Source organism: Sander lucioperca, unplaced genomic scaffold (assembly GCF_008315115.2).
Source record: "Sander lucioperca isolate FBNREF2018 unplaced genomic scaffold, SLUC_FBN_1.2 Unpl_43, whole genome shotgun sequence".
NCBI lineage: Eukaryota > Metazoa > Chordata > Actinopteri > Perciformes > Percidae > Sander > Sander lucioperca.
The window spans coordinates 127-10,000 of record NW_023396380.1 but is presented as its reverse complement, the minus strand read 5'-3'; positions in this window follow the sequence as shown (position 1 = coordinate 10,000).

The following is a 9,874-nucleotide window of genomic DNA, read 5'->3' as shown; positions in this document are numbered from 1 at the left end:
CCATCCATCCACCCATCCACCCATCTATCCATCCATCCACCCATCCATCCATTCACCCATCCATCCATCCACCCATCCACCCATCCATACATCTATTCATCCATCTATCCATCCATCCATACATCTATTCATCCATCTATCCATCCATCCATCCATCTATCCTTTCATCCATCATCCATCCATCCACCTATCCACCCATCCACCCATCTATCCATCTATCCATCCACCCATCCATACATCTATTCATCCATCTATCCATCCATCCATCCATCTATCCTTTCATCCATCATCCATCCATCCACCTATCCACCCATCTATCCATCCATACATTCACCCATCTATCCATCCATCCACCCATCTTTCCATCCATCCATCCATTCACCCACCCATCCATACATCTATCCATCCATATATCCATCATCCATCTATCCATCCATCCATCCACCCATCCACCCATCTATCCATCCATCCGTACATCCACCCATCTATCCATCCATCCACCCATCCACCCATCTATCCATCCATCCATCCATACATATATCCATCCATCCATCTATCCATCCACCCATCCACCCATCTATCCATCCATCCATCCATCCATTCACTCATCCATCCACCCATCCACCCATCCACCCATCCATACATCTATCCATCATCCATCTATCCATCCATCCATCCACCCATCTATCCATCCATCCATACATCCACCCATCCATCCATCCACCCATCTATCCATCCATCCACTCATCCACCCATCTATCCATCTATCCATCCACCCATCCACCCATCCACCCATCTATCCATCCATCCACCCATCCACCCATCTATCCATCCACCCATCCATCCATCCATCCACCCATCTATCTATCCATCCATCCATCCATCTATCCTTTCATCCATCATCCATCCATCCACCTATCCACCCATCCACCCATCTATCCATCTATCCATCCACCCATCCATACATCTATTCATCCATCTATCCATCCATCCATCCATCTATCCTTTCATCCATCATCCATCCATCCACCTATCCACCCATCTATCCATCCATACATTCACCCATCTATCCATCCATCCACCCATCTTTCCATCCATCCATCCGTTCACCCACCCATCCATACATCTATCCATCCATATATCCATCATCCATCTATCCATCCATCCATCCACCCATCCACCCATCTATCCATCCATCCGTACATCCACCCATCTATCCATCCATCCACCCATCCACCCATCTATCCATCCATCCATCCATACATATATCCATCCATCCATCTATCCATCCACCCATCCACCCATCTATCCATCCATCCATCCATCCATTCACTCATCCATCCACCCATCCACCCATCCACCCATCCATACATCTATCCATCATCCATCTATCCATCCATCCATCCACCCATCTATCCATCCATCCATACATCCACCCATCCATCCATCCACCCATCTATCCATCCATCCACCCATCCACCCATCTATCCATCTATCCATCCACCCATCCACCCATCCATCCACCCATCCATCCACTCATCCACCCATCCATCCACCCATCCACCCATCTATCCATCCATCCACCCATCCACCCATCTATCCATCCACCCATCCATCCACCCATCTATCTATCCATCCATCTATCCATCCATCCACCCATCCACCCATCTATCCATCTATCCATCCACCCATCCACCCATCCACCCATCCATCCACCCATCCACCCATCTATCCATCCATCCACCCATCCATCCATTCACCCATCCATCCATCCACCCATCCACCCATCCATACATCTATTCATCCATCTATCCATCCATCCATCCATCCATCTATCCTTTCATCCATCATCCATCCATCCACCTATCCACCCATCCACCCATCTATCCATCTATCCATCCACCCATCCATACATCTATTCATCCATCTATCCATCCATCCATCCATCCATCTATCCTTTCATCCATCATCCATCCATCCACCTATCCACCCATCTATCCATCCATACATTCACCCATCTATCCATCCATCCACCCATCTTTCCATCCATCCATCCATTCACCCACCCATCCATACATCTATCCATCCATCTATCCATCATCCATCTATCCATCCATCCATCCATCCATCCACCCATCCACCCATCTATCCATCCATCCATACATCCACCCATCTATCCATCCATCCGCCCATCCACCCACCCATCTATCCATCCATCCATCCATACACATATCCATCCATCCATCTATCCATCCACCCATCCACCCATCTATCCATCCATCCATCCATCCATTCACTCATCCATCCACCCATCTATCCATCCACCCATCCATCCACCCATCCACCCATCCACCCATCTATCCATCCATCCACCCATCCATCCATTCACCCATCCATCCATCCACCCATCCACCCATCCACCCATCCACCCATCCACCCATCCATACATCTATCCTTTCATCCATCATCCATCCATCCACCTATCCACCCATCCACCCATCTATCCATCTATCCATCCACCCATCCACCCATCCACCCATCCATCCACCCATCCACCCATCTATCCATCCATCCACCCATCCATCCATTCACCCATCCATCCATCCACCCATCCACCCATCCATACATCTATTCATCCATACATCTATTCATCCATCCATCCATCTATCCTTTCATCCATCATCCATCCATCCACCTATCCACCCATCTATCCATCCATCCATCCATTCACCCACCCATCCATCCATCCATTCACCCACTCACTCATCCATCCATCCACCCATCTATCATCCATCCATACATCCACCCATCTATCCATCCATCCATCCATTCACCCACCCATCCACCCATTCACCCACCCATCCATACATCTATCCATCCATCTATCCATCATCCATCTATCCATCCATCCATCCACCCATCCACCCATCTATCCATCCATCCATACATCCACCCATCTATCCATCCATCCATCCATCCATTCACCCACCCATCCATCCATCCACCCATCCATACATATATCCATCCATCCATCCATCTATCCATCCACCCATCCACCCATCTATCCATCCATCCATCCACCCATCCACCCATCTATCCATCATCCATCCATCCATCCACCCATTTATCCATCCATCTATCCATCTGTCCATCCACCAATCTATCCATCCACCCATCCACCCATCCATCTATCTATCTATCTATCTATCTATCTATCTATCTATCTATCTATCCACCTACTGTATCTGTTTGTCTGTCTGTCTGTCTGTCTGTCTATCTATCATTGAGAGTAATTCTCCTGAGGTTCTGCTCTCAGGTTCCCCAGGCTCTCCGGGCTCTCCAGGCTCTCCGGGTTCTCAAGGTTCTGCTGGTTCTGCTGGTTCTGGAGGTTCTGCAGGTTCTGCTGGTTCTACGGGTTCTGGAGGTTCTGCTGGTTCTGCTGGTTTTGCTGGTTCTGCTAGTTCTACGGGTTCTGCTGGTTCTGCAGGTTCTGCTGGTTCTGCAGGTCCAATAGCAGTAGAACTCTCTGGTGTCTCTGTTTCTCAGACTAAACCAGCAGGTAATCAACAGAAATATAATACAGATGAAGTCATAAAGACAAATGTTCAGCCACTTAGCATAAAATCAAACTACTTTCGGCTCGTATACCAAACCGGACCGGTGAAACTGGAAATCCACCCAGCCTAGTTTATATGTTAGATACCAAAACAGAGATGTACCTGTCTCTACCAGTCTAGTTTATATGTTAGATACCAGAACAGAGATGAACCTGTCTCTACCAGTCTAGTTTATATGTTAGATACCAGAACAGAGATGTATGTGTCTTTATGTTGAATATGTGAATATGCCAGAGTTTACTCCTTTAATCAGTAATGTCAGATTGTTTTGGTGATAAATAGTCTAATATCATCTGCAAATAGTCGAATATAAGCTTATTGTAAATCTAGTGTTGGACAAGATCATTAATGTAGACAAGAAGCACTAAGGGTCCTAAAATTGAGCCCTGTGGAATGCCACAACTGTATAATAACTCTCTTAGACTCATATTATTATTTCATATCAGAAATACTTTTGCACATAAGTCTCAGAGACTTTATTCACAGCAGGAAGTGTCAGCACAAATTCAAACAAGACATTCTCTGCATTATTAAGTTCAATCATTCAATTTCAATTGTTTCAATATGCCTTTATTTTCTAGGCATTTCTTCTTCTAACCTTATTGTTAGTTAGGAGGAATTGTTTAAATACAAATCTAAATTAATTAATTCTGAACAAGCTTTAAATAATTATTGTGAATCAGCAACATGTTCTGCTTCTACACGTGTTAGGTTTAGCTAATAGCGTCACTGTTCTTCAATCAGTGAAATCTCTGGCTCAGAGCGCCCTCTGCTGTACTAAAACTTGATTTTTACATTGTATTGGTTGTGGCTAGAAGGGATACAGCTACAGCTGGAAGTTATGCAAGTTATGTTTCAATCCAAACCACCATCTTTTTCCTAAACTGTCGTTTTGGTGCCTAAACTGTAAACGCTGCACAACGCTTTCTTTCTCTCATCCAAACGCCATAGTTATTTCCCTTCTCGCTACCGCCCATTTTAGTCCTTTGTATCCTTCATGACGATGACATCACACACTCTGATTACGTCGTCATACAGAAGACGAGTCAGTGTGTGAACAGTTCAATATTAAACGTGTTTTTATGTCTGCAGGTTCTGACGGAGTCGACTTCGAGTCCAACGGTAAATATCAAATCACTATCAGTAACTTTTAGATACACGTACACACACACACACACACACACACACAAACACACACACATACATACACACACACAAACACGCTTGCACGCACACACACATACACAAACACGCACGTGCACACAAACACACACACACACAGGCATACACACACACACAAACACGCTTGCACGCACACACACAAACACACACACACAAACACGCACGTGCACATACACACACATACAAATACACACACACAAACACGCACGTGCACATACACACACACACATATACAAACACACACACATACACACACACACATACATACACACACACAAACACGCTTGCATGCACGCACACACACAAAGACACACACACACACATTCAAACACACACACAGACACACACTGAAGAAAAGACAGAAGATGTGAAGAAATAATAATTGATAATTGATTACTATTGATTCCTGTGTTTCAGGTAATGGACAGAAGCTGCTGAACGGAGGAGGAGGGGGCATGGCGTACAGTCAGACAGGTGAGAGAGACTGAGAACAGTCTGTCCTCTCTTTCTGCCTGTCTGTCTGTCTGTCTGTCTGTCTGTCTGTCTTTCTGTCTGTCCGTCTGTCTGTTTGTCTGTCTGTCTGTTTGTCTGTCTGTCTTCCTGTCGTTGTGTGTCTCTGTGTGTGTGTGTGTGTGTGTGTGTGTGTGTGTGTGTGTGTGTGTGTGTGTGTGTGTGTGTGTGTGTGTGTGTGTGTGGGTGTGTGTGTGTGTGTGTGTGTGTGTGTGTGTCTGTCTGTCTGTCTGTCTGTCGGTTTACCTGTCTGTCTCTCTCTGTCAGGTGTTTTGGGTCCGTTTGGGGGCGGAGCTTCTTCCTTGGATTATACAGGTGAGTGTCCAGGTGAGGTCTGTCTGTCAGTATGATTACAGTCAGGAACCATCATAACCTTTGGGTGAGCACCCATTTATTTCCAAACTTAGACAATAATCTTTCTTCTAAATCACTTCACAATTAAAACCACAGATGGTATTATCCTCGTCTTCTTACAGGAACCATCGACGCGTCCAGTCACGACTTCCTGCTCGGCCTGATGGGTACGTTTTCCAACCAGCGGAGATTTACCAGCAGTAAACTCATATATATACGATACCATTATTGATCAGCTGTTCTGATCCGTGAGTTATTGATCAGCTGTTCTGATCAGCTGTTATTGGTCTGTGTGCTATTGATCAGCTGTTCTGATCCGTGTGGTGTCGTCTGTGATTCACGTTCAGGTGTGACGGCGTCTGCAGAACAGAATGGTCTGGACTCACCAGCAGGTACTAACTCCCATATTAATAAACCAATCACACATACCGCTTACCAGAAACACTTTCTGGAGGATTTAGTGTGTTTGAACAGGATGTGATGTCACTTTAAGGTCAGATATTTAACGAGTCTCTCCTGTTAAAGATTATCCCTCTGATGTCAGCATTGACCAATCAGGAGCAGCCGCTCTGAGCTCAGACCAATCACTACCCAGCGCTGGCTCCTCTCACTCTGCAGCCGGTACTATAGGAAAGACTTTTATTCTGTAAATCCTTTACTCTGAAAACACAGAAAGACCTTTACTCTGAAAATCCTTTACTCTGAAAACACAGAAAGACTTTTACTCTGAAATCCTTTACTCTGAAAACAGAGAAAGACTTTACTCTGAAAGACTTTTCGTCTGACAACAGAAAGTTCAGCTGATATTAAAGTAAAGTTGTGTTTTGTATTCATCAGATGCAGCTTCTTCCACAGAGTGAAACTAACAGAGATCAGACAGGTAAATACACCTGTAACACACACCTGAACATATATATTTATATATAAACAGTATATTTATATAAACAGTATATTTATATATCAACAGTATATTTACATATAAACAGTATATTTATACATAACCAGTATATTTCATATTGATTGTTTGTCTTCACAGACGGAGCCCGACTCACGGACACTAACGGTGAGAGTGGGGGTATTCACCGGACACTACGGTGAGAGTGGGGTATTTCACCGGACACTACGGTGAGAGTGGGGGTATGTCACCGGACACTAACGGTGAGAGTGGGGGTATTTCACCGGACACTAACGGTGAGAGTGGGGGTATTTCACCGGACACTGACGGTGAGAGTGGGGTATTTTCTCTTTTAGCTGCCGGTTGTTAAAACCATCGGTAAATATCACTTTCAAGCCAGGGAGACCAGTGTTCATTTCCTTTAAGAAAAGAAAAGGAAACAGAGTTATTTAAATTTAGGGAACAAACGGAGCTACGTCACGTTCGGGTCCCGTGGTAACCTTCAGGAAGTGATGGTCACGTCTGACTTTAACCCAAACCCTCCATCTTTTTAGAAACTTAACTCAGTAGTGTGGGATCTAAATCAAACCAGACTGGGACCGTTTCACCACGTTAACCGTGGTTATACCTTCTCTGGTGTAGATGTGAGGACGTGTTTCCTGCCTCCACTAGGGGCGCTGACTTATTAAACTCTCCTGGGGGTCGGATTAGAGGGCGGGGTTACACTGTAGTTTTATTTATGCAGTTTTAATGTTTTATTTACACGTTTCCTTGATATTTGTTGCTTTGTGTTCTGCTGCAGAAACAGGTGTTGTGTTTGATTGTGTATTTGAGTCAGGAGCTGGTGAAGGCTGTGATTGGCTAACGGTTTTCTGTTTTCCAGGACGCCCAACGGTCGACAGACGCTGCTGACCGCCACAAACCCAGGTAAACTCTCAGTCAGTCTGTAGTCAGTCTGTAGTCTGTCGTCCAGTCTGTAGTCTGTCGTCTGTAGTCCAGTCTGTAGTCTGTAGTCTGTCGTCTGTAGCTGTGTCTGTGGCTGAAGTCTGTGTCTGTAGTCCAGTCTGTAGTCTGAACAGTCTGCAGTCTGTGGCGGTCGTCTGTAGTCTGTAGTCTGTGCGTCTGTAGAGTCTTTATTCTTTAGTCTTTAGTCTTTAGTCTTTCGTCTGTCGTCTGTAGTCCAGTGCTGTAGTCTGTAGTCTGTGTCTGCGAGTCCCCTGTAGTCTGGAGTCGTAGTCTGTAGTCGTGGTCTGTAGTCTGTCGTCTGTCAGTCTGTGGTCTTGTACGTTGTAGTCTGTAGTCCAGTCCCCGTTGTCCAGTATGTAGGACAGTCTGTCAGTCCAGTAGGTAGTCTACTAGTCCGTCTGTCGTCTGTAGTCCGTCTGTAGTGCCATGTGTAGTCCCGTCGGTAGTCTGTACTCTGTAGTCTGTAGTCTGTAGGCTGTATAGTCTGTAGTCTGTCAGGCTGTAGTCTGTAGTCCAGTCTGTTGGCAGATATGTAGTCCCGCTGTAGTCCAAAGATGTACGTACTGTAGTCTGTAGGCTGTGGTTACTGTAGTGTAGTCTGTAGTCCGTCGTAGTCCAGTCCTGTTAGTCGCGTCTGTAGTCCAGTCTGTAGTCCAGTCTGTGTCCGTCTGTAGTCCCGTAATGTAGTCTGTAGTCCAGTCTCTGTAGACCATTCTGTAGTCATTAGTCTGTAGTCTGTAGTCCTCTGTAGTCTGTAGCCTGAGTCAGCTTAGCGGGTGTCCAGTCTGTATTCCAGTCTGTAGTCTGTAATCTGTAGTCTGTTAGTCTGTATCTGTAGTCTGTAGTTTGAAGTCTGTATTCCATTCCGTTTGTCCAGTATGTGGTCCGTCTGTAGTCCAGTGTAGTTCTGTAGTCCAGTCTGTAGACCATAGTCATGTTTATTCGTATCCAGCTGTATCTGTATTCCGTACCTGTAGGGCTGTAGTCCAGTCTGTTGTCCATATGTGGTCCAGTCTGTATCATTAGTCTGTAGTCCATCTGTAGTCTGTACTCTGTTAGTCCAGTCTGTAGTCTGTGTTGTTTTAGATTTAGTATTTAGTATTTAGTCTGTAGTCTGTAGTCCTGTTTGTCTGTAGTATTTAGTATTTAGTCTAGATTTAGTCTTGTAGTCTGTTACTTTACTATTTAGTATTTCGTATTTAGTCTGTAGTATTTAGTTATTTGTCTGTAGTATTTAGTATTTAGTCTGTAGTCTGTAGGCTGTAGTATTAGTATTTGTCTGTATTCTTTACTACTTAGTAATTTAGTATTTAGTCTGTATTCTGTAGTATTTTTATTTATTATAGTCTGTAGTCTGTAGTCTGTATCTGTAGTCTTTAGTATTTAGTATTTAGTATTTAGTATTTATGTATTTGGTCTTTAGTATTTAGTATGTTAGTCTGTAGTCTGTAGTCTGTAGTCTGTTGCTGTAGTCTTGTGCTGTAGTCTTACTTTATTATTTAGTTTGTATTCTGTAGTCCGTAGTCTGTAGTCCATCTTGTAGTCCCAGTGTTCTGTATTCTGTCTGTTAGTCTGTATCCCTTTATTCTGTAGTCTGTGCAGTCTGTTTCTGTAGTCCTGTCTGTAGTCTGTAGTCCAGTCCTGTAGTCTTTAGTCCATAGTCTTGTATCTGTAGTCCCGTCTGTAGTCTGTAGTCCAGTCTGTAGTGTGTAGTCTGTAGTCCAGTTTTGTAGTCCAGTATGTATCTTTAGTCCGTCTTTAGTCTGTTGTCTGTAGTCTGTAGTGTGCGTCCGTCTGTGGTCTGTATCCAGTCTGTAGTCTAGTCCAGTCTTGTCTGTATTCTAGTCTGTAGTCTGTATTCTGTGTCTGTAGTCTGTGGTCTGTGTCTGTGGTCTGTAGTCCATCTGTTGTCTGTAGTCCATTCTGTATTCTGGCAGTCTTTGGTCCTGTGGTCTTTAGTCTGTGTCTGTGGTTTGTCTTTAGTCTTTATTCTTTAGTCTTGTAGTTGTAGTCTTTAGTCGTAGTCCGTGTCTGTTGTCTGTAGTCTGTAGTCTGTAGTTATTAGTCTTGTCTGTAGTCTGTAGTTTTGGTCGTTTTATTCCAGTCTGTAGTCTGTAGTCTGTGTTGTGTAGTCTGTATTCTGTAGTCTGTAGTCTGTGTGCTGTAGTGTAGTCTGTATTTGTGGTCTTTTAGTTTGTAGTCTGTTGTTCCATTTCCGTTGTCCAGTTGTGTTGTGTGTTTTGTTGTGTTTGTAGTCCAGTCTGTAGTGAATCTGTGTCCAGTCTGTAGTCTGTAATCTGTAGTTGTGGTCTGTAGTCGTAGTCCAGTCTGTTGTCCAGTAGTAGTCCAT